This window comes from Eleutherodactylus coqui, chromosome 7 (assembly GCF_035609145.1).
Source record: "Eleutherodactylus coqui strain aEleCoq1 chromosome 7, aEleCoq1.hap1, whole genome shotgun sequence".
Lineage (NCBI taxonomy): Eukaryota > Metazoa > Chordata > Amphibia > Anura > Eleutherodactylidae > Eleutherodactylus > Eleutherodactylus coqui.
The window spans coordinates 110,541,997-110,565,429 of record NC_089843.1 but is presented as its reverse complement, the minus strand read 5'-3'; the positions used below and the strand labels follow the sequence as shown (position 1 = coordinate 110,565,429).

At 38.9% G+C, this 23,433-nt stretch overlaps 1 protein-coding gene across 3 annotated transcripts in view; it reads left to right on the top strand.

The window, feature by feature from the left end:
• GALNTL6 (polypeptide N-acetylgalactosaminyltransferase like 6) overlaps positions 1-23,433 on the top strand; it is a 1,489,735-nt gene that overhangs the window by 118,931 nt on the left and 1,347,371 nt on the right. The window lies entirely within an intron of this gene.

The following is a 23,433-nucleotide window of genomic DNA, read 5'->3' as shown; positions in this document are numbered from 1 at the left end:
TCCCCCACCAATTTGGTTCTGATGCCTTCAGGTCCCTGGCTGTTCCCTACAGATGATCATGCTCTGTCTAACCATGAGACTACACTAGCCAGTCACTGACCACAGTAGTGAGTCCTACAGTCAGTTATTGGCTGCAGTGGTGACATGTTTAGACTAAATGTTATCAGCTGAAGGCAAATACGGAGTCCAGTAGGGCACTGAAAGGAGTCAGACAAAATCGGCTAGGGATTACTAAGGTAAGTATGATTTTTCTATTTGCTTGCCATAACCCTTTTAAGAGCAATAACAGTACTGAAGAGTATGGTGTCCCATCAAAAAATATTTGAATGCCAAACCAGGAGTGGGTCCTAAACATTGACTTTTCTCTGTGTAGGTTGAACCTCTGGTTTAGCTTACAAATGTGCAAAATACTGACTAAAATACTACCCTATGAAAGTGGCCTAACATGTCAAGAGACTGTAGGGACAAAATGCTATATATTAAGATTCTGATCAGCCGGTGTAAAGTCACAGGGCTGGAAGGGATGAAAATCATTGTTATATGCAGTGAGTGAAGTTATAACATGTCCAATATATTATCTGAGTGTTGTAACAGACTTTATTGATCTGGAACCATTGCCTAATACGTACGCATTTCAATTTAGTCCAATTATCAGAACTTCCGAGTATGTATGAGTATCATTAGATATTTCTCCTTTCTCACATATTATTTCTATGAGGAAGTAATGTAAATTTTGGAAAGCATAAGATGGATGACTTAATAGTGACAGTTAATTTAAAAGGCACTCATTTCCATTAAAGACAGTTAGAATTAATGCAATTTCCAGCAATATCAGGAATTCCAATTTATTAAGATAAATGTTTAGATCCAAACTCTGGTATCTCATTGTTTCTAATTCAATTTCTTGATAAATGACAAAAAACATATCAATTAACATCTTTTTAGTAAGTAATTAATCAAGCATTGATTTTTTTGTGTTGGTTGCTTCAATTTTTCAATATAGTAAATGTAACACAGGCTTTTTATATGAAAACAAGAAGCAAGAAAAATTTAAGACCCATGTAGAATCTAAATATGTTAATTTTAAAGTTCTAAAAATATCATTTTTCAACTCTTTTGTAATTAACGCTTTTTGGCTAGCATTTTTATTTAGGTGGGTAAGCATCATATAGTGACAGATAAAACATGGGATTTTTGGATACTCTACTATATTGCACATATTCTGTTGTACAGAGTTGAGTCACATTAGTATGACCACCAGCTAATATCCAGAGTAATAGCCTTGTGCCACACGGATAGCAGCTAGACAGGCAGGGACTCAATAAGGTGCTGTTAGGTTGTCTCAGGTATCTGAAGCCATGCAGACTGCAATGGATCCCACAGTCGCTGGAGGTTGCATGGAGAAGGATACATGGAGCGAACATGATGATTGAGGTGGTCCCATGGATGCTCAATTGGTTTCAAGTCTGGAGGATTAGGGGGGGCATGGAAATAGTTTGAAGTCTTGGTCATACTCTTTCAACCACTGTCAGACATTTCTAGCTGTGTCAAATATTACATTGTCTTGCTGGAAGATGGACCTCGCTCTGCCATTGTCAAAACTAGGAGGTGGTCCTAATAATGTGACTTGACTGTGTGTTAGTAATCTGTATCACTCCTGAATTAATTTCATCAGAAATTATTTTCATTGCATATGATGATTTACTTATTCTTTTTGAAGTAACTTAATGTAAGGTTTAGCATGATCACTTAATAATTCTTATCATATTTGTATTATTTTGTTGGCTTCTACATTTTCTGTACATATTAAATATAAGAAAAGTTAAATCTCCTAACATTTCTTCTTTGCTTTCTTTATTGTAACTATGAAAATCTTGTGTCCATTTGGTCTGCAAAAGGTTTAACTGAGGGCTGCAAATCTTCAATACTTCTGTAGTGCAGAGTTCCCAATTATAACACATGAGGGAGAAAGGGAATTTGATCCTCAAGCTTAAACTACAAGGCTAAATTATTAAAACCTTTAGGAGTATATTTACACATGGCAGATTTGTCGCAGAAATTTCCCAGGTGTATGGGATGTATTTTCAATCACAGAAAATTCTGTACCAAACCTGTCACATGTGAATATACAGGGCTAAATCCTGTTGTCGATACATGCTATAAATCAAAAGTAATAAACAAAAAGCAAATAGATTGGATTTACACATGCAATTTTTAGTGTACTCTTTTAAAGAGTACCTGCACTTTCACCTTCGGAGCGCTTCTGCTCTGTTGACCTTTTGTGTCTCCTTCCATCAGCTGAAAATGGCCCCATATAGGGTTATGTAAGCCTATATGGTGCTATATAGGTCCGTCTTCAGCTGCTGGAAAGGTATGGCATTTTTTTCTGACATTTTTCTACTTAGACTTCTCTATAGAGCTTCAAAAGTGCCAGATTAAAAAAGCATGTCCAAAATGTTACAAAACTTATAAAAATCTCATGAAATGTATGATTTTATTTACATATTAAAAATTTGAAAAAAGTGAGTGTAAACAAACCCTAAATTAAAGACTTAGGCGCCCAAGTAGCAGATCTTCTGTAGATTAATTGCAGATTTGCTTTGCAGATTTTGTATGACCAATCTTTGGCTAAAGTATGAATAATGCATGTATAAAGGGTTTAAGAAAACCCCATCCACTACCGTTGGAAAATATATCTATATATCAGTATATCATCATGCCATAAAGCATGTAAAATGTGCTTTCAGATAATGGTAATACAAGCACAGAGTAAAATCTAACCATGAATAGTTATAATTTGTATAGATAATTTACGAAAGATAAAGCTTTGCTTGCATGTAGTCATTGATATACTTGTATTATGAGCACTCTCGGGTTGAGTAGGAACAATATGAAAATAGAGCAGGCAAGTGGTAGTGAACACAAATTTACACTATAATTACGGAAAACTGTCTTTACAGCTCACATGATAAAATGATTCGTATTTGTATGCCCTTTTTTCTTATGCAGTGCAGTATAAAGATTTTTTTCTATGAATGGCTTAGTAAACTTTCTGAGTCAAGGTAAGGCTAAATTGGTGTTTCCGCAGCTGCAGCTTCTCCATTTATTTACAGATTACTGCTGTTTTATTCCTGGCATAGTGACAGTTGCTTCTAGACGTATTTTTGGTTTATTGAACCAAGAGCTTTCATTTGGCATAACTAGCAACTTTTACAATTCTATGTAGCAGTGAGTGTAGAATACATAAAAAGAGAAAGCATAATTAATGTACAGTAATTTTTACTAAAGCATGCTCTCATTCACAAAGTACAATAAGACATCTGGCTTTTTTGGCTCTGTAAAAACTTTTTGCTATCGATTGTACTATTAGGATGCCAAGATAGTTATGTTATTGAAAGACATATGGCATAATACTAGAATATTATTCAAGCCGATTTGTGAAATTTGTGGAATTTTATGATTAGGTTTTCTATATGTTTTTTCTTTGCAAAGAATTGAACACTGTATGTGATGTGTGTATATAGTCTAATATCTTGTGAAATCTCTTTAAACATTCAAAATAATATTTTCCGTGCATAGAATTGTAGTAAAGGACAATACTACAATAATACACGTCTCATGGTTTAGACATAGGTTTAATTGAAATCAGGGGGGGACTTGGAAGCAAGGAAGTATGTTCTAAAAATCATCCAGCACACCCTTTTCTTCTTCTGGTCTGCTGTGACGGTTGAGTTCAGAAATTAACCCCTTCCTTTCCCTCTCTTTAATTGTGAATGTGAGAGAGACTACAGGTGACCAGGGAGAAGTGGAGTGTTCTCTGTTCATCAATTAGCATACTCATATTGTTCCACCCCTTGGTCACTATTCCTCTCCCATGGTTTGAAGGGTATGGAAGGTGGTAACACATTGGTTGTTCTCTGTTAGTAGCGGTCATGAATAAAGGGTTAATAAACAGCACTTCATTGTTTGCAGCACATTCCGGATTGGAGGGTAGTGTGGAAACACTATAAATGAAATCTTATAGGTGAAATAAAATTGCTACCTATTACAGTCAGGGATTGAATCACTATTGGTCTGAAAAGCAAGGAAAGCAGCTCTCAGACTAATCAAAAAGGGAATAACCCTCTGATCTAGCGATTTTGCTGTAACAACAAATTAAGGACTTACTAGTGATTAGAGATGAGCGAACACCAAAATGCTCGGGTGCTCGTTACTCGGCACGAAATTTTCGCAATGCTCGAGGGTTCGTTTCGAGTAACGAACCCCATTGAAGTCAATGGGCGACCCGAGCATTTTTGTATTTCGCCGATGCTCGCTAAGGTTTTCATGTGTGAAAATCTGGGCAATTCAAGAAAGTGATGGGAACGACACAGCAACGGATAGGGCAGGCGAGGGGCTACATGTTGGGCTGCATCTCAAGTTCACAGGTCCCACTATTAAGCCACAATAGCGGCAAGAGTGCCCCCCCCCCCGCACTGTCAGCGTAAAGATCGTTCTCCTCTGGCACAGCTGTAACAGCTGTAGCAGAGAAGAACGATGTTAGCCCATTGAATTCAATGGAACCAGCAATACAGCAGGTTCCACTGAATGCAATGGGCTGCCGGCGATCGCAGGATGAATGGTCGGGAAGGGGTTAAATATATAACCCCTTCCCTGCAATTCATCCAGAAATGTGATACACTAAAAATATATACCGGCGTATAAGGCGACGGGGCATATAAGACGACCCCCCAACTGTCACCTTATACGCCGGCAATACAGTGGAGCAAAGAATAAAAAGCATTACTTACTTCTTCAGACGATCTGCGCCGCTGCTGCAGGCTGTCACTCCTTCCTGGTCCACGGACTAAAGCTTTCTCTATGAAAGGCTTGAAATCCCCGCCTCCAGAAACACAGCCAATCACAGCAATTCAATGACATCACTGTCATTGGCTGTGATTGGCTGAAGGCACGTGTGTTTCTGGAGGCGTGGATTTAAAGCCTTTCGTAGAGAAAGCAATGCTCTGCCGGGAACCAGGAGGGAGCGACAGCCTGCAGGAGCACCGCAGAACACCAGGAAGGAGTGACAGTCTACAGGAGCGGCACAGATCGTCTGAAGAAGTGAGTAATGCTTTTTATTCTTTGCTCCACTGTATTGCCGGCGTATAAGGTGACAGTTGGGGGGTCATCCTATACGCCCCGTCACCTTATACGCCGGTATATATTTTTAGTGTATCACATTTCTGGATGAATTGCAGGGAAGGGGTTATATATTTAACCCCTTCCCGACCATTCATCCTGCGATCGCCGGCAGCCCATTGCATTCAGTGGAACCTGCTGTATTGCTGGTTCCATTGAATTCAATGGGCAAACATCGTTCTTCTCTGCTACAGCTGTTACAGCTGTGGCAGAAAAGAAGGATTTGTCTTCTATATGTTCTCAATGGGGTCGGCGCTGCTGCCGCCGGCCCCACTGAGCGCATATAGAGACGATTTATGGCCTTTAGAAGGACCGTTGGGGTTCTTGAAGCCTACAATACACCTAACACTCTCCCTATAGCAGCTCCAACACGATACCACTTTCCCTGAACTAATGTCAGAATACATCCGTAGCGAGCCGCGGGAAGGGCAGATTTCAATACTCGGGTGACACCTTATCTCCCCAGCCACTCACAGCAGGGGGGTGGTATAGGGCTTAAACGTTGCAGGGGGAAGTTGTAATGCCTTCCCTGTCTTTCAATTGGCCAGAAAAGCGCGCTAACGTCTCACAGAGGAAAGTGAAAGTAACCCGAACACCGCGTGGTGCTCGTTAAGAGTAACGAGCATCCCGAACACCCTAATATTCGCACGAATATCAAGCTCGGACGAGTACGTTCGCTCATCTCTACTAGTGATACATCACACCAATACCCAAACATGCTTGGGTGCATTTTAGATGTCTTTGGTGACAGCACAATCGCTATTATCGGTTTGGGCAGCCTGGATCTTGGCTTTTAATTAATAACTTCCACTTCTGATTTGATATATATGTTTTGAGTCTGTCCAAATATTTAAAAGTATAAAACAATAAAAGTTAGTTTCTAATAACATTTATCTTTCGGTGACCTTGGTTCATGACTTGTAGCATGTGTACTGCAATTGCTGCAAGGCTTTCCTCTTGAGTGTACTGTCACTGCATATACACAATGTATGATTACAGCTTTGGTGTTACTCTAAAGTCATTTCAGTCATATCTGTCGTATCAGAGGCTGCAGCATTATGTTCCTGAGCTCCTAGCATCATGGCACTCAGGGTGTAAGTGCCAATGACAAGAGAATGAGTGGCGATGCTGCAACCTTTGTTTGGCTGCAGCATTCAACTGGCTTTGGGTGATCTCAGCCTTCACAGCAAATGCCAGGAGCACAGTAGGGCTGAACTGCTTGATCTCAGTGGCAGTGGAGAGGTACTGATCAGTTTGATATTTCGAAAGGATGTTGTCTGGTGAGTGGAGAACCCCTTTAAAGAGGACCTATTACCTTAATAACATGATGTATTTTAACTGAAAAAAAATTGTTAATCACACAAATTAAAATTTAAGTAACTAATAGAGATGAGCGAGCACCAAAATGCTCGAGTGCTCGTTACTCAAGTCGAACTTTCAGTGATGCTCGAGAGTTCGTTTCGAGTAACGAACCCTATTGAAGTCAATGGGCGACTCGAGCATTTTTGTATATGACTGGTGCTCCGCTAAGGTTTTCATTTGTGAAAATCTTAGCAAATCACCAAAGTCATGTAAAAACCACAGAAATGGATAGGGCAGGCGAGGAGCAACATGCAGGGCTGCATTTCGGGCTCCGAGGTCTCACTATTAAGCCACAATAGTGGCAAGAGTGAGACACTCCCCCCCGCACTGTCAGCATAACGATCGTTCTCCTCTGCCACAGCTGTAACAGCTGTGGCAGAGCAGAACAATGTTAGCCCATTGAATTCAATGGAGCCGGCAATACAGCCGGCTCCATTGAAAGCAATGGGCTGACAGCGAGTGCGGGATGATTTTTCGGGAAGGGCTTAGAAATATAAGCCCTTACCTGAAAATCATCCTAAAATGTGTAAAAAGTAAAGAAAAAAATCTACTCACCTTGTCCCGGCAGAACGATGTTAGCCCATTGAATTCAATGGAGCCGGCAATACAGCCGGCCCCATTGAAAGCAATGGGCTGCCGGCGATCGCACAATGAATTTTCGGGAAGGGCTTAAATATATAAGCCCTTCCCTGCAATTCATTCAGAAATGTGTAAAAATTAAAAAAAATTATATACTCACCTGGTCCCGGCAGACGGAGTTCAGCTGCGGCCAGCTGGCAGTTCTCCTGAACTGCTCTCTGTAGTATTCAGCAGCCGGGGATTTAAAATCCCCGCCTGCTGAATGAGCTGCCTCTGATTGGTCACAGCCTGACCAATCAGAGGCAGCTCTCACTCACACCCATTCATGAATTCATGAATGGGTGAGTGAGTGCTGCCTCTGATTGGCTCAGCTCAGCTGTCATTCAGCTGAGAGCTGCGCTGAGCCAATCTGCTGGGACAAGGTGAGTATATTTTTTTTTTACTTTTTACACATTTTAGGATGATTTTCAGGTGAGGGATTATATTTTTAAGCCCTTCCCGAAAATTCATCCCGCGCTCGCCGGCAGCCCATTGCTTTCAATGGAGCCGGCTGTATTGCCGGCTCCATTGAATTCAATGGTCAGTGCTCATTTAATCGAGACGAGCACCGCGTGGTGCTCGTCTCGAGTAACGAGCATCTCGAGCACCCTAATACTCGAACGAGTATCAAGCTCAGACGAGTATGCTCGCTCATCTCTAGTAACTAAATATAACTCATTAAAAAAAGTCAAACAAATATGTATTTTAGGGCATGTGCTCATTATGTAAATGACCTGATTGACTGAGGGGTCCAAAATTCCTGGCCAGTAGCTTCCACAATGCTCACTGGTGCTACTATTGTTGTTCTGACAGCATACATGGTAAATCCACAGGATCTTGTATCTCTGACCACAAGAGTGCTCTCTACAACATTTAGATGACAGTTATCGCTATGTATTGTCATAGTGACAATACATAATTGGCGCTATACAAATAAGTAAAGATTATTATTATTATTATTATTAACTATTATATAAGCTCAGTAGGCAGTGCTCTTTTAGTTGGAGTCATGAGAGCTTTACAGTGTATGCTCTGAGGGACTGCGGGAACACCCTTGGGCAAGATAATAACAGCCAACCAGAGAGTTTGCACCTGACTCTTAAAATGAGTCGGATCCTTTAGATAATGTGAATGTGCCCTAAAATGCATCTTTTACATTTTTTTTGTAATGTGCTATGTTTAGTTATTTTTGAAGTGACTTACAATTTTTAAGTTATACACATCACACGATCTGGATGAAAGGTCCTCTTTAAGAACATTGAAAAGTAATAAAAAATTTAAGAAATAGATAATATTGTAATTTTATGCCTTCCAGGGAAGCTTGGTTATCACATCTGTGTGGTGTGTGTATGAGTTATGAAACGTCAAAAAACATATAGACATTGTTTGAAGGAAAGAATGCACTTTATGTGGATAATGTACTGTGTAGGAAGTTTTATCTAAAGGTTTATGCCTTCATTTTGAGGTTTAAGAAAGACTACTGTACCCATCTACGCATTATATTGGGATATTGACCAGAAACCACTCTGTTGATAATTTTGAGCGATTTTCAATAACCTTTGTTTTTGTATGCAGTAAACCAACAGGCATGTTTTGAGATATGGCCCAACAGATACTCCCATTTTGCTACTAACCTGTGAAAAGTTGTAGACCTGTTTAGCCTCAGAAGATAGTTATGATTTGTCTGGAACATACTACATAGTGAAACCTCTGCAATAGACCCCCTACTTTATCTGGACCACATTCTCTGTGACAGATTTTCCATTCCATTATATCCTATACATGCAGTCCATCTTTCTTGAGAAGAAGACCATTTCTGCAAAGTAGCTTTTTGGGGTCATACACCTCAGAAGAAATATCAAAGTGGATGAAAAGTTCTCAGGCTGACCAAAATATACATGAGCTAAGGGCATAAAACTTTAATGCTATTCAGCATATTCCCCAGGGGTTCAACACACTTGTTACATTACTTCTTTAACACTTCCAAAAGAACTCAAATGTTTGGTTACTGAAAAAAACTGCTCTGTTGTCGCTATCACCTGTGAATCATTCACATTTTGCATCTTTTCCAGTTTTTTTTAGGTTTGGAAATAAGTCATAGTCTAATGGAACACGATCTGGTAAGTAGGGTAGATGGTTTATGCACTAAATTCCCAAATCCTTCAAAAGATCCATTGTCTTGGAAGCCTTGTGTGAAGGAATATTGTCCTGCAAAAAAAAGCTCACCTTTTTGTAGCTTTCTACATGTTTTTTTAAGTGTTGTCTTTAATTTGCCTAGCAAGTGACAGTAGTATTTTCCATTGATGGTTTGCCTTTTTGAAGATAGTCTATTAATAATATACCTGTGCTATTCCAAAAAATTGGGGCCATGATATTTTCTACAGACCTTTGTGCCTTCAGTTTCTTTGACTGCAGAGATCCAGAATACCGTCATTGTGAGGACTGTTGTTTTGTCTCAGGATATTCGCAGTTTAACCAGGTTTTATCAACATACACCAGTTGTTCCAAAAAATTAACACTGGTTTCCTCAAAATGCTTCAAAATCACCTTAGAAGTGCTCACTTGTGTGCGCTTCTAGTCACTGTTCAAACATTTTGGCATCCACTTGACTGAAAGCTTGTACATATCCAAATATTAATTAATTATACTCCAAACACCCTTCTTGGATATTGGCAATGTTTCAGCTGCTACTTTTAGTGAGATTCACCCATCTTCCAAAACCATGTCATGAATACATTCAATAATTTCAGGTTTTGACACTGTGATGAATCTCCTACATCTTTCAGCATCTTGGGTGGAAAAATCATTCTGTCGAAAGCCGGCACATCATTTCTTCACAGTTGAGTTTGACGGGCAACGGTCACCTAATGTTTCCATCAAGCACTCATGAATTTCCTTTGGTGTTTTATTCTGCACGAACAAGAACTTCAATATGCTTCGCATTTCAATACCAGAGAAACATACATTTTACTACTTTTAGTTGTGTGAAAAAAAAGCATTAATAGTGCTATTATCCTGAAAATTGACAGGTATTGCTTTTAAAAAACACACTTTATAGTAATGTTGACAAAATTGTGCATACATTTCAGGAAGTGGTAGGGCTGAGAACTCTTTATTCACTTATTTCCCAAAATATCTAATAGAAATGTTATTATTTTTTGTTAGGAGCGCATTTTTATTTGGCCCCGTACCAGTGATCTGGACAGACCGAAATCTTTCTACAAGTAGATGTTTTTCGCTGGAAAAAGCTTAATAGTTAGAGTTCAGTCATAGATCTTCAAAGACATCTACTTAGAAAACCCTTCTTTACGTGCTGTAAACTATTTTTCAGATGTACCACTATGTTTCTGAACACTCAAGTTCAATACCCAAAGTAAAAAGAAGTCATCTCACCAATTCCATCCGTTTTCTTAAATTTCACGCAGCCTGATTTATCTTCAAGGGTGCATGGAAACCCAGTGGACTGCTGGAGAGTGAGGTTTTTCCAAAAATTCTGCATAGAATTCCAGCATCTCTTTAAAAACAAAACTTTACTATGTAATCCATTAAAACAGTTTTGATGGCATGTGTAACACATGCCATCAAAACTGTTTCAATGGATTAAATAGCACCTATGTGTTGTAGTTCTTGGTTATGGCATCTTGGAAATAGAAATCAAAAATATTAAAAGCAATCTCAGCCAATAAGAAACTGTGAAAACAATTACATGGTGTTCCTACATTATGATAGACAAACCCCCTTTCAAAAACGTAATGTTAATATAGATAAAATAAATCCGTTGCAAAATTTAGTCCAAGAGAATATTGTGATTGCCGTTTAAGGATCCAAAAGACCTCATGGCACAAAGCTGTTTACATTTGTCTCCTCCCCTCATTGCATTAAAAACCGTAACATCTAAACAAAGTCAAATCATGGTCATGCATAAAAAAAAAAAAATTTTAGACAAAATGTTCTATAAAGAACTGGCAGTAGAAATCTTAACTGATGATAAAATGTATTTTAAAAAATGAGCAATTAATCCAACAGAGATTTTTCAAAATAAATTGAGAAATGTAGTGAATTAAGTTTTAGCATGAGGTATATTTAATGAAAAACAGGTGAATTATTTGTGTGTTGCGTCTCCTATCACAACAATCTTTCTTGGCCTCCAAAAATGTATAATAAGACTACCTGCTTTTAATATTTTTGATTCCTATTGTTAAGATGCCATGACCAAGAGCGGTAACACATAGGTGCTATGTAACACATGCCATCACAACTGTTTTATGGATTAAAGAATAAAGTTGTGTTTTTAAGGAGGTGCTGGAATTTTATGCAGCATTTCTGAACACTGACACAAACTATTCAAATCCTCATTAAATTGACATGTATTTGTTCTTCCTCATTGTGACTAAACAGTAGGAACTTTTCAGATAGAAATGTCATTTTGGTTGCAAAGTTGGAATTATCCTGTAAATAGTATAGTAAGAAAACTCTAACTTTTTTTATGATTGCACATAAATTATAATAATCTAAAGTGGGTGTATAATAAACTCAAAGCAGAATATATTGTAACACTATTCCGAAAAACATAAATCTAGTATTTCTAATAAGTAAATCTGGAATTAAAAAAAAATATATACTATTATTAAATTAATAGAATTTATAGTGTGGGGATTAGGTACCAGAGAAACCATCTTACCAATTAAGGGAACAATCATATGAAACTCTACTTTTTTTCTAGGTCTCGTTAGTAGGGGGACAAACTAATGCTTGGTCATCAGGCCCCAGGACGTCATAGTGTGAAAAAATAGAATACCATCTTTTATTTTTACCAATGGACCCTTGACCTCTGGGGGCTCAGTCAGACGGGCAGTTTTACGCGCGTAAAAAAGATTGCACTCCGCGTAAAAAAAAAACATGTGACTACGTCCATTGCCACCCATATGTTCTTTTGTAGGTGCGAATTTTATGCGCATGGAAAAATCGGACATGTGTGCGATTACATTGTAAAGCATTGGTTCTACATAGATGCGGATCACAAACGCAACTAACAAACGTGCATAAAAAAACCCTGTCTGACTGAGGCCTCAGGCAGCTCTCACACAGGCATTAGCAAAACACTGCATTCAAAATCGCAGTGTTTTACTGCGCTTTTTAGCGGCATTTTAGAACACACTATGCAGTGTTCAACAGCGTTTTTTAACACACCCCATCATTGTGATGGGTGATGAGGTGCATTAAAAATGTCTAAAATACACAAAAATAGAGCAGACGGCACTCGAAAATCGTGGCATAGAAACCCTAGTTTGTGAGGGCCCATTGAAATCAATGGGAGAGTTTTACAGCGTTTACAACGGCGTTTGAAAGTCTGCGCTGCGCACTTTTTAAAAGGGGGCAGTGTGAGAGCTGCCTGAGTGCCTTAGTTTTAGTTCTCAATTATTTTGTATTATGGAAAAGAAGGTTTTATGTATTTCCACAAATGTCCAATAAATTTCATTATCTCAAAAATATATTGAGCATTTAAGTCACTTATAATGCATTGCAAAGTATACCGTATAATGCAGAGGTCCAGATTGGAATCTATATACTGTATATATTTCGAACCATGTCCAATCACTGATTGAAAAATGCAATGCCGTAATGTGCTCTGCTCATCACACTCTGCTATCTGGTCACAGTGCTGAGTAGTACATTTTTTCACCATATTGAGGGCTCAGTCGCACGGGTGCAGTGGCACCCGTGTTACTGCAGGTAGCAGACGGCCGTACCTGAAGACGGACATCTCTATGCAGCGCCGGAGAAAAGAACATGTGACTGGCTTCATTGCCGGTCATGTGTTCTTTTATCAGCACTGCAGAGAGACGTCCGTCTTCAGGTACATAGAGTTTGAGTGGGTGCAAAGTTAATAAATGGAATGGGCAAACTACAATATCCCAAAGAGGTCATCGAAGTTTAGAAAAAAAGATGGCTGAGGGGGCGACCTAATAACTATGTATGAATATATTGTGGGACAATACAGAGATGTCTCCCATGATCTATTTGTATCAAGAACTATGCCTGTAACAAAGGGGTATCCTCTACGTTGAGAAGAAAGATGGTTTCAACAGCAATGTAATTAGGGGTTCTTTACTGTAAGAGCAGTAAAACTATGGAACCCTCTGCCTGAGGATATAGTGATGATGAACTCACTAAAAGAGTGTAATAATATTACATAATATATTCACTGACTACTTCAGAGGAGTTGTTGATCCAGGGATTACTCTGATTCCAGATTGGAATCGGGAAGAAATTATTTCCCCTAAAATAAGGAAAATTGGCTTTTACCTCATTGAGTTTTTTTTCCTTTCTCTGGATCAACACTGGGGGGTAATAGGCTGAACTGGATGGACATATATCCTTATCCAGCCTTACATACTATGTTACTATCTTACTTTTGTAATATATAGCATGGCGTAAGTATAAACTTTAGACAGCACACAGTCAGCTCAGAGCTCTGTACAAGAAAATAGCTTCAGGTATATAATCAATCAGGCATGTCTCTGCCAAGTGTGGAAGAACTGAGGGAGGGATGGAAAGGTTTTAGGGTCTGTACTTAACTGGCAGACAGAGCTGGAAGCTAATGTGGCTGATAGGAGGTAGATTTTTCAGGTGTCTGAAATGGAAGTCTAAAGCGCATAAGTCTGAAGAGAAAATGTCCAACCTTTCTCTTATAAATTCTGCCTTATATGATTCAGTACTACATATACATATTCAGTCATATAACTCAATCAAGTTTTCATTTTGTCAAAATTTACATTTCAATTATTTATATAATTTACATTAATTTAACTGTAAGTTATGATGCTACTACTGTGTTTGCCTGAAAATAAGACACTGTTTTATATTCATTTTTGCCCCAAAAGAGGCACAATGTCTTATTTTCAGGGGGATGGGTGTCTTAATAGCTACCTAGTAAGTATTGACATCGCTGAATGGCTGTGATTGGCTCATCGAGCGTCGGCTGTGATCGGCTGAGGCCGTGGTCCTGAGCCAATCACAGCAATCTCTTGCTGGAGGCAAGGTATTCAACCCACATTACCAGGAAGAAAATGCTCTTGCAGCGCTGAGGACGACACAGAAGAGTGCCGGAGAGCCCGAAGAACAGCAAAAGGGACCAGGACGTTGCCTGTGAAGTATTTTTTTCCTGTAGCATAGCTTATTTTTCAGGGAGGGCTTATATTTCAAGTTCCCCTGCCCACCCCATCCCTGAAAATAAGGGTAGGGCTTATTATAGGGGTACATCTTATTTTTGGGGAAGCACGGTATAGGTTCATCTGTTGTCCTATACCAAAGCAGTTAAAAGGCTTATCCAGACTTTAAAAAATGATAGCCTATCCTCATAGACTATTAAATTCTGATTGGTAGTGGTCCACCACTCAAGATCATTGCCAATAAGTTAAGTGAATGGTTTGAGGTCTATGGTCGCTTCAGTGTTTATATTTGAGAAATGTTCATACACAAAATGGCACACTTTTCATAGCAGTCATTCTGAGTATTGCAGGCTTGTGCCATGCACTACAATGGGACAAGCCAACAATAGTGAATGGCCAAAAAGTATGGTATTCTGGATATTAGCAGGATGTGGGTATGAACTTGTTTATACTCAGAACAGTATGTTATTTATAGTGCCCGTTTTGAGTAGTACAGGTTTGTCCAATTAAAGTGAAAGGAACAAATCTGTAGTACTCAGAATGACTGCTATAAAAAGTGAATGGGACAAAGCTATGGCACTTAGATTGGTCATTATAAATAATATGATGTTATGAGCACTGACAGGTTCATGATCAGATGTAAACATTGAAGCAAAGACAGTGCTTGGCCCCTTCAATCAGCTTATCAGCAAAGATCTCAAGCAGCGGACCACTACCAATCAAATATTAATGGCCTATCCTGAGTATAAGCCAGCAATTTTAAAAGGCTGAATAACCCCAGTTACTCGAGCGAGCCTTGCTCTTCTTGAGTGTAAAGAAGAGTGGACTTTGTATCGCTCTTCTAGAGTAACTGCATTCTTGTCCGAGCGTGCTCGGAGGGGCAGCGGGGGGTGAGCGGGGAGCAGCGTGGGGTAGCGGGTGGGTGGAGTGGGGGGAGAAAATGAGATCTCTCTGACTCTCTCCCCCGCTGCCCCCACTAGGTTTTTTTCAAACATCTTGGAGAACTAACCACAGATCTTCTGTGGACATACACTTGCTCAAATTCTTCTACCTCTCCATGTAATCCCAGACAGACTCAATGTTGAGATCATGGCTTTCTGGACTACTAGTTCTTCTTTACAGTGAAGATAGTTCTTTGACTGACATTGAGTTTTATCCTTGGGGTTCTTGTCCTGCTGCAGAAATAAATTTGAAGTTAATCAGATGCCTTGAATTTTCAAAATTCCTACTTTGCAACATATTTTCAACATCTGTCTAAAACATGTGTATAGTGCTGTATTTTTTAGAAAACTTTTTCACATATTACAAGCAGAATTCTAATTTTCAATCAAGTCTAACATCTGTAATATGAAATAGGTTATAACTATTTTAAAAAGATGCTACATATATGCTAATATTATGTAATAGGCCTAATCCACCATTAACAATACGGACAATTTATCCAATGCAGCTTGTACAAATGTCTTAAGCTCTCAACTATTATATACTGTATACCTTATATAGCATAATTCTAATATGCTGGGCCATCTGCATCTTCAATCATATTGCTATATCTCTCTTTTCAGACTTGATAGAAGTGATGACTGAGTCACCAGGGCATGCAGTTTTATTGTTAAATGATTATCGTTGATAAAAATTGCTGATTCTATTTCTGAAGTCTTTCATTGTAGTTTGATGGAAAAGCCTTGAAGGATACAAGTAAGTGTAAAAACATGCTGCTTGGAGAACAGTATGCACATATGCAATTACCTGGTAACCTTGTATTTATCATATTTGACAAAAAGACACCATATGTGTGTTATAACTTTTGAAATTCTTATTTATCTTCAAGCTACAGTAAACTGCATTTAGTAATAAAGTTCTTATGAATATCATGGAATAGATCATTTGAAAATGCATTCAGTTGCACTTTTTAACATATTTCACGTTCCAAGTACGAAATCCGGATACACAAAAGTTATGCTATTGTAAAGAAATACAGGGAACTGTTGCAAAATCTGAGTTCCTTACTGCAATTCATAGTGTATTTGAGATTATTATCAATAACTTTGTCTCTATTGTTTCCTAAGCAGAAGCTAAACTATGCTTAGATTATTGTTTAACAGCAAATGCCTCTGGTAAAGATTAACACATTTGGAACTTGACATTACTGATGAGATGCAGATATATCACTAACTATATTAGTAAAAGACTGATGCCCCAGAGAGGACAACAGATACTGGATTGATTGCTAATTAAACAAATTCCTGCCTATTCTTTTTATTTAATTGGTTGGTGTGAATTAGTATATGGACAAGGCAAACTACAGAGGACATGTCTACTTGTTAGTTTGTTTTATTTGTGCAGGCTATAAATGAGGTAGCCCATGTCTGTTCTGGCCAACAGATGAAATTCCTAAATGGAGGACATCATCAATCAGCCACCGCAGTCAAAAAGATTGTCTATCACTCTCTACATTTATGCATTACACAGACAGTCTATGGATACCTATGTTTAATTGCTTCTGTATCAGCACTGTAGATGAATTGAACCCAACTGACTGACTCGCTGAGTAGGTTGAAGTATGCGCTGCAACCTTAGGCCTCGGTCAGACGGGCGTTTTTTCGCGCGATTTGTGCATGCGCATGCGATCTGCGCATATTTAGAACCATTGCTTTGCAATGGGATCGGTCACATGGCCGCTTTTTATGCGGATGTCCGATAAATTATAGGACACGAGGAATCGCAGATCGCGCCTATCTGCGATCTGCGATTCCTTGTGTTCTATATATGCGCTCAATGGGGCTGGCGGCAGCAGCGCCGAACCCATTGAGAACATATACTACAAGGATCATTCTCCTCTGCCACAGCTGTAACAGCTGTGGCAGAGAAGAATGATGTTCGCCCATTGAATTCAATGGAGCCGGCAATACAGCCGGCTCCATTGAAAGCAATGGGCTGCCGGCGAGCGCGGGATGAATTTTCAGGAAGGGCTTAAAAATATAAGCCCTTCCTTGAAAATCATCCTAAAATGTGTAAAAAAAAAAAAATATATATATATATATACTCACCTTGTCCCTGCAGCCGGAGTTCAGCCGCGGCCGGCCGGCAGTTCTCCTGAACTGCTCTGTGTAGTATTCAGCAGTCGGGGATTTAAAATCCCCGCCTGCAGAATGTGCTGCCTCTGATTGGTCACAGCCCTCACCAATCAGAGGCAGCTCTCACTCACCCATTCATGAATTCATGAATGGGTGAGTGAGTGCTGCCTCTGATTGGCTCAGCGCAAGGACCAATCAGGGGCAGCTCTCAGCTATTGAATTCCCATAACATAATTCCCATAACACCAAAATAACAAATCCCCAGGAGATCTCAGAAGAATTCGGTAAATATTATAGCTCACTATACAATTTAACGAGGACCCAAATATCTCACACCCTAATCAGCCACTCATACATAAATTCTTAGGAGATAATCCCCTCCCTTCCTGCCAACCCCCCACCCCCACCCCACCCCCACAACAGGACTTGCTAAATAAAGAAATCTTTACCACAGAAATACTATCACGTCGCTAATATCTAATAAATCCCGGGGCCCTGATGGCCTCACAAATGAATATTATAAAACCTATGCAACCATCCTAGCTCCTTTCCTTCTGAGATCTTTTAACCATGCTATATCTCACAAATCGTTCCCACCTGAAATGCTCAAAACCATCATCATAACTCTACCTAAACAAGGAAAATCTCATACTTTCCCCTCCAATTATATACCCATCTCATTGTTAAATACAGATATAAAAATATTTGCCAAAATGTAAGCCTCCAGGTTGGCAGATATTCTTCCTTCAGAAGGATTAATTCAGAATGACCAGGTGGGCTTCATTAAAAACAGACAATCATCAGATGCCACTAGGTGTTTCATTAACCTAATTGAATATGCTGAAAAGCAACAAATCGCTTCTTTGCTATTATCTTTAGATGCTGAAAAAGCATTTGATGGAAAGCATTGTGGCTATCTACACTCCTAAAAAAATTTGGATTTAAAGACAATTTGTTATTGCCCATTATGTCCCTTTATTCATCACCCAATGCTTCAGTATACTCCTTAAGCTTCCTATCTAAACCATTCACGATTAGGAATTGCACTAGACAGGGCTGCCCATGTCTCCATTATTTTTTTCTTTATTAATGGAACCATTTGCAACACACATTAGACTATCCCAAAACATCAAGGGTTTTGAAATAGGAGAAAAATAGCTTTATTTGTGGATGATGTCATAATAGTGCTGACAAATCCTACTTCCTCCATTTCTATAGTGTCTAAAATAATTGAAAACTTCTCCAAAGTCTCATACTATAAAAACAATGTCTCAAAATCATAAATCCTCAACTTGGGTATTAAAAAATCCTTAGTCATGCATTTTGCTAATATATACAAATTCTTTTGGGCTAAAAACTCCATACCTTCCCTAGGTATTTCTCTAACCTCTTCCATGTCAAAATTATTTGATGGAATCACCCAGCTCATTATGACTGCCAAATCTCTAATCCCACCTCTATGGCTACAGCCTATAGCACCTACACTAAATCTGTGAATTTCTAAGGTCATTGAGATTTGTAGGTTGGAGGAGCTCACGAGCTGGGCTAGCAGAACTCATGACAAATTCAGAGTCTTATGGAAGCTTTGAGAGCTCGGGTCTTAATTCATTTAGTTCTTTTACAGCTGTTGAAGTCCTTAGCAGTGACTTTTATGTATGTTTAGAGTTTGCTTTTCACTGCCCCCCCCCCCCCTTAGTCTGTTTTTAAATTTTTTGCTACACTTTTGGTGCTAGATTTCTAAAACTGTCCTCTCTTCTCATTCTCTTCCCCCTTCCCCAAATCTATGTACCTTACACCCAATTTCTCCAACTACCCTGCCCCTTCACCTCCCCTTAACCCCTTCTTTATCTTTAGAAAAATAAAATTTTTATGTTTCACACAATTTTAATGCTGTGCAAGATGTTAATACAAAAAATTGTATTGTGCAAACAATGATGTATTGCATTTGCAATTTATATTTGCAATAAAAACAAAATTTACAAAAAAAATTATTTGAAGCAAACTATAAACCTTTGATTCCTTTGATAAAAATAGACTTGGAAAAATGTAGAACTCATGGCATTTCCTGGCTAGTAAGAGTAGAATCTCTCTAGTTAAAATGATGGTCCTCTTAAAAATGTTTTACTTCTTCCATAATATTCCAATACATTTACCTTTCTTAAAGGCATTTAATCAATTATACAGACCTTCATTTGAGGAAATAAACAACCTAGAACAAAAGCAAACATTGTTTTTCAACACCAAATAAAGGGAGGTCTTAGCTCCGCCTCAATCATACAATACCAACGTGCCACCATTCTAGAACAGCTAAGATTCCTCTGGCTTAATGATAGTTCAAAACACTGGGTCCCACTTGAGAACTCTTTAATTCGTCAATTCTTGCTCAAGAACCACCCGCTATCCCACTTATTTTTTAAAACACGACTCCCTTTCTATTCATGCACAATCCAAGCTACAACAAATGTGTGGGAAATGGTAGCTAGTAGAGATGAGCGAACGTACTCGGTAAGGGCGATTTCGCAATCGAGCACCGCGATTTTCGAGTACTTCACTACTCGGGTGAAAAGTACTTGGGTGCGCCGGGGTGAGCGGGGGGTTGCAGAGGGGAGTGGGGGGGGAGAGGGAGAGAGAGAGGGCTCCCCCCTGTTCCCCGCTGCTACCCCCCCGCTCCGCCGCGCCCCCCCCCCCAGCCCCCCGGCGCACCCGAGTAGTGAAGTACTCGAAAATCGTGGTGCTCAATTGTGAAATCGCCCTTACCGAGTATGTTCGCTCATCTCTAGTAGCTATCAAAAAAGGCCTAATCATATTCTCAATACACAATACAAATATAGATACTCTCACTACTGCAATAGAGGATCTTGATCTCTCCAACTGGAAAAGCTTGGGAATTTCCCAGATTAGACTGTTATAGACAGATTGGGGCTTTATTTCTTTTCCAAAGCACGTGAACATGTTCAATGTGCCTAGAAAAGACTTATTCAAATACTTTCAAATACAGCACCTTTTACAAAAAATCCCCAGTCTCAACAGAATCAACATTCCTTCAAAACTGGAGGCCTGGCTGAACTCCTCTGAAGGAGCTAATAAAGGCATTTCGGTATGTTACCAAATTCTAATCTCTCATTCAATTCTGCCTTTAGCAGCAATGAAAGAGAAATGGCAATCAGACTTACAATTGCCAATAACAAGACCAATGGTTAAATAGTTATTCTTCCATTTCATTTGCATTCAGATGCACTAACCATCTAGAAAATCTATGTAAATTACTATAGTGTTGGTATGTCACTCCCCAAAGACTAAATAACATCTTCTCTCGCTATTCTGATTGTTGTTGGAGATGTGACTCCACATACGAAACTCTGATTCATTTATAGTGGTTCTGTCCTTACATCTCAGGTTTATGGACCCAGATTTTCCATCTAATGTCCACTTTATGCGACATATAAATACCCCCTATTCTGCTCTGGCTCTTTTAAATATACATTCATACGAATTTCCTTAAAGTATACGTACCCCTCTGCTGCATATTCTGATATCTACCAGTATTTCAATAGCTCATTTTTGAAATAGGGATCAGCCCTATTCTCATTTGTACAAGGAAAGACTAGAAGCAATGGGATGATACTGAAAGGGAGAGACACAAATTAGTTATTAGAAAAAACTTTCTGACAGTGAGGGTGATCAATGAGTAAAACAGGTTACCATGGGAGGTGGTGAGTTCTCCTTCAATGGAAGTGTTCAAACAAAGGCTGGACAGATATGGATGATTTAGTGAATCCTGCACTGAGCAGGGGGTTGGACCAGATGACCCTGGAGGTCCCTTCCAACTCTACCATTCTATGATTCTATGATTCCATTACCTCCATTTCTGATATAATCAAAACTATGATCAGTAACAGCTGGTTTAAGTATATGTATGCACGTGCTTCTAACAAAAAGGGGAAATTTATAAAAGATTGGGAAATCAGGACCCAAAGCAACTTCATTTACATGCCATATTCCTACCTACTTTAACTTTTTTAAATACGCAAGTTTGTATATGGTTTTGTTGACCTGATCCACACATTTTTTTCTCTTTCTTTTCTTTTATCTTCATGTATTCTTTGACTCTGTTTAAGTTATACAATTTTCATGTTTTGTAAAAAAATATCCAACGACTACCACATTAACGAGTTTTGCAAGCCTTTGGAAAACTTTTCAATAAAAGTTGAATGTTCAAAAAAACATTCACTCTATAATCCAAGATTATATAAATTATATATCAGAACCTTGAAAATAAAACCACGTACCCATTCCTCTACCCTATGTTAGGCCTCAGTCAGACGGGCGTTTTTTTGCGCGTTTTGCGCATCGCACCCGCGTTTATCGTCGCTGCAAAACGCCCGTCTGACCGGAGAAAAATCGCCGTGCGCATTTTGCATGAAACTTCGTCTGACCGGCGAAAAAAATGATTTTGGTGCGCACATAAAACGGCGAACGCAGATAGGCGCGATTTGCGAATCGTCGTGTCCTATAATTTTTCGCAAAAGCGGACGTGTGACCGATATCATAGCGAACTATTGGTTCTATATATGCGCGAAACGCATGCGCATGCGCAAAACGCGCGAAAAAACGCCCGTCTGACTGAGGCCTTAGTGTAAATATAATACTTTTAAAATTTATAGTTCTATATTAATTTTTACTTTTTTTACACATATCCCCTATTAAAACAAAAAAGATTTTAAAAAAAAAATCAAAGATAAAAGGTATTGAAAACCCCAAAAGAAAGGCATCAAAAATAATTTTGGCAACCAAAGAAAAAAAAAGAGGACCATAAAATAACTACATGGGTAAAATTACTAAAAAGTGTCTGGTCCTCTAATATTGTGAAGATCCCTCACAGGTGTTTCCAAAATAACTCATATCCACCTAGAGATGGATTTCACAAGACATCCGATGGTGTCACGTTATGTGGCCCCAAGATGTTATTAGCAGATCCCAAAAGTAGTGAGGTGGGCCTCGGTAGATGTTTTTCCAGCACATCCCAGAGAGTTTTGATCATATTGAGAATTTGCAGGCCAAATCAATTCTTAAACTCTTTGACACTGTGCTTAAATACCACTGCTATTAGGAAATACAGTTGCCATGAAGGAATATAATAGGTCATCAATCATTTTTAGGTAGGTAGTATATGGTAAAGTAACATCCTAACATCCAAATGGATGGCTGAACCTGATATTTCCAAGCAGAACACTGCCCAGAGCATCACACTGCTTCTGCCAGCTTGTAATTTTCTTGAAGTGCATCCCTATGCCAAGCCTTGTAATTTATATGATGTACTGTACTTTGGAATATGCTAACCACTGCTTACCAAGAACACCCCACAAAACCTGCCGTATTGAAGATGCTCTGGGCCAGTTGTCTAGCCTTCACATTTTAGCCCTTTTTAAAGTCACTTAGATGTTCACATATGCCTATATTTCATGCTTCCAAATACTGATTGCTCAGTTACTGCCTATTATATTCTATCTCTTGATAGGTGCCATTGTCATGAAATAAACAACATTTTTCACTTCACCCTGGCTCATTGGTGCAGTCGGATGCAGAGGTAGATAGATAGATAGATAGATAGATAGATAGATAGATAGATAGATAGATAGATAGATAGATAGATAGATAGATAGATAACTGCTATTATGGTGTACATAGTGTAAATAGTCTATACAAGACATGATTTGTTATCAGTACTGTGTGAGGAAGTCAGTATGGTTTTTAATTGGAAAGGACCTGCATAATTCAGCAAGGATCTTGTTTTCTTCACAATACTGTTTATGTAAATGGCAGTGACAAACAAAATCAAAACTAAGTTGAAAATCAACATGACATTTGTGTTCCAATTGGATGATTCTTCACATGCGTTGTGTGAAATTATTCCACCATGACAATCAGAAAATCATCAGCGGAGCTTTATTGAGGGCTGTCTTTGCATTGCCTTTTTACATTATTCAAAGACTACAATCCTAGGTCAGGTACAGTGCAATGAAGCT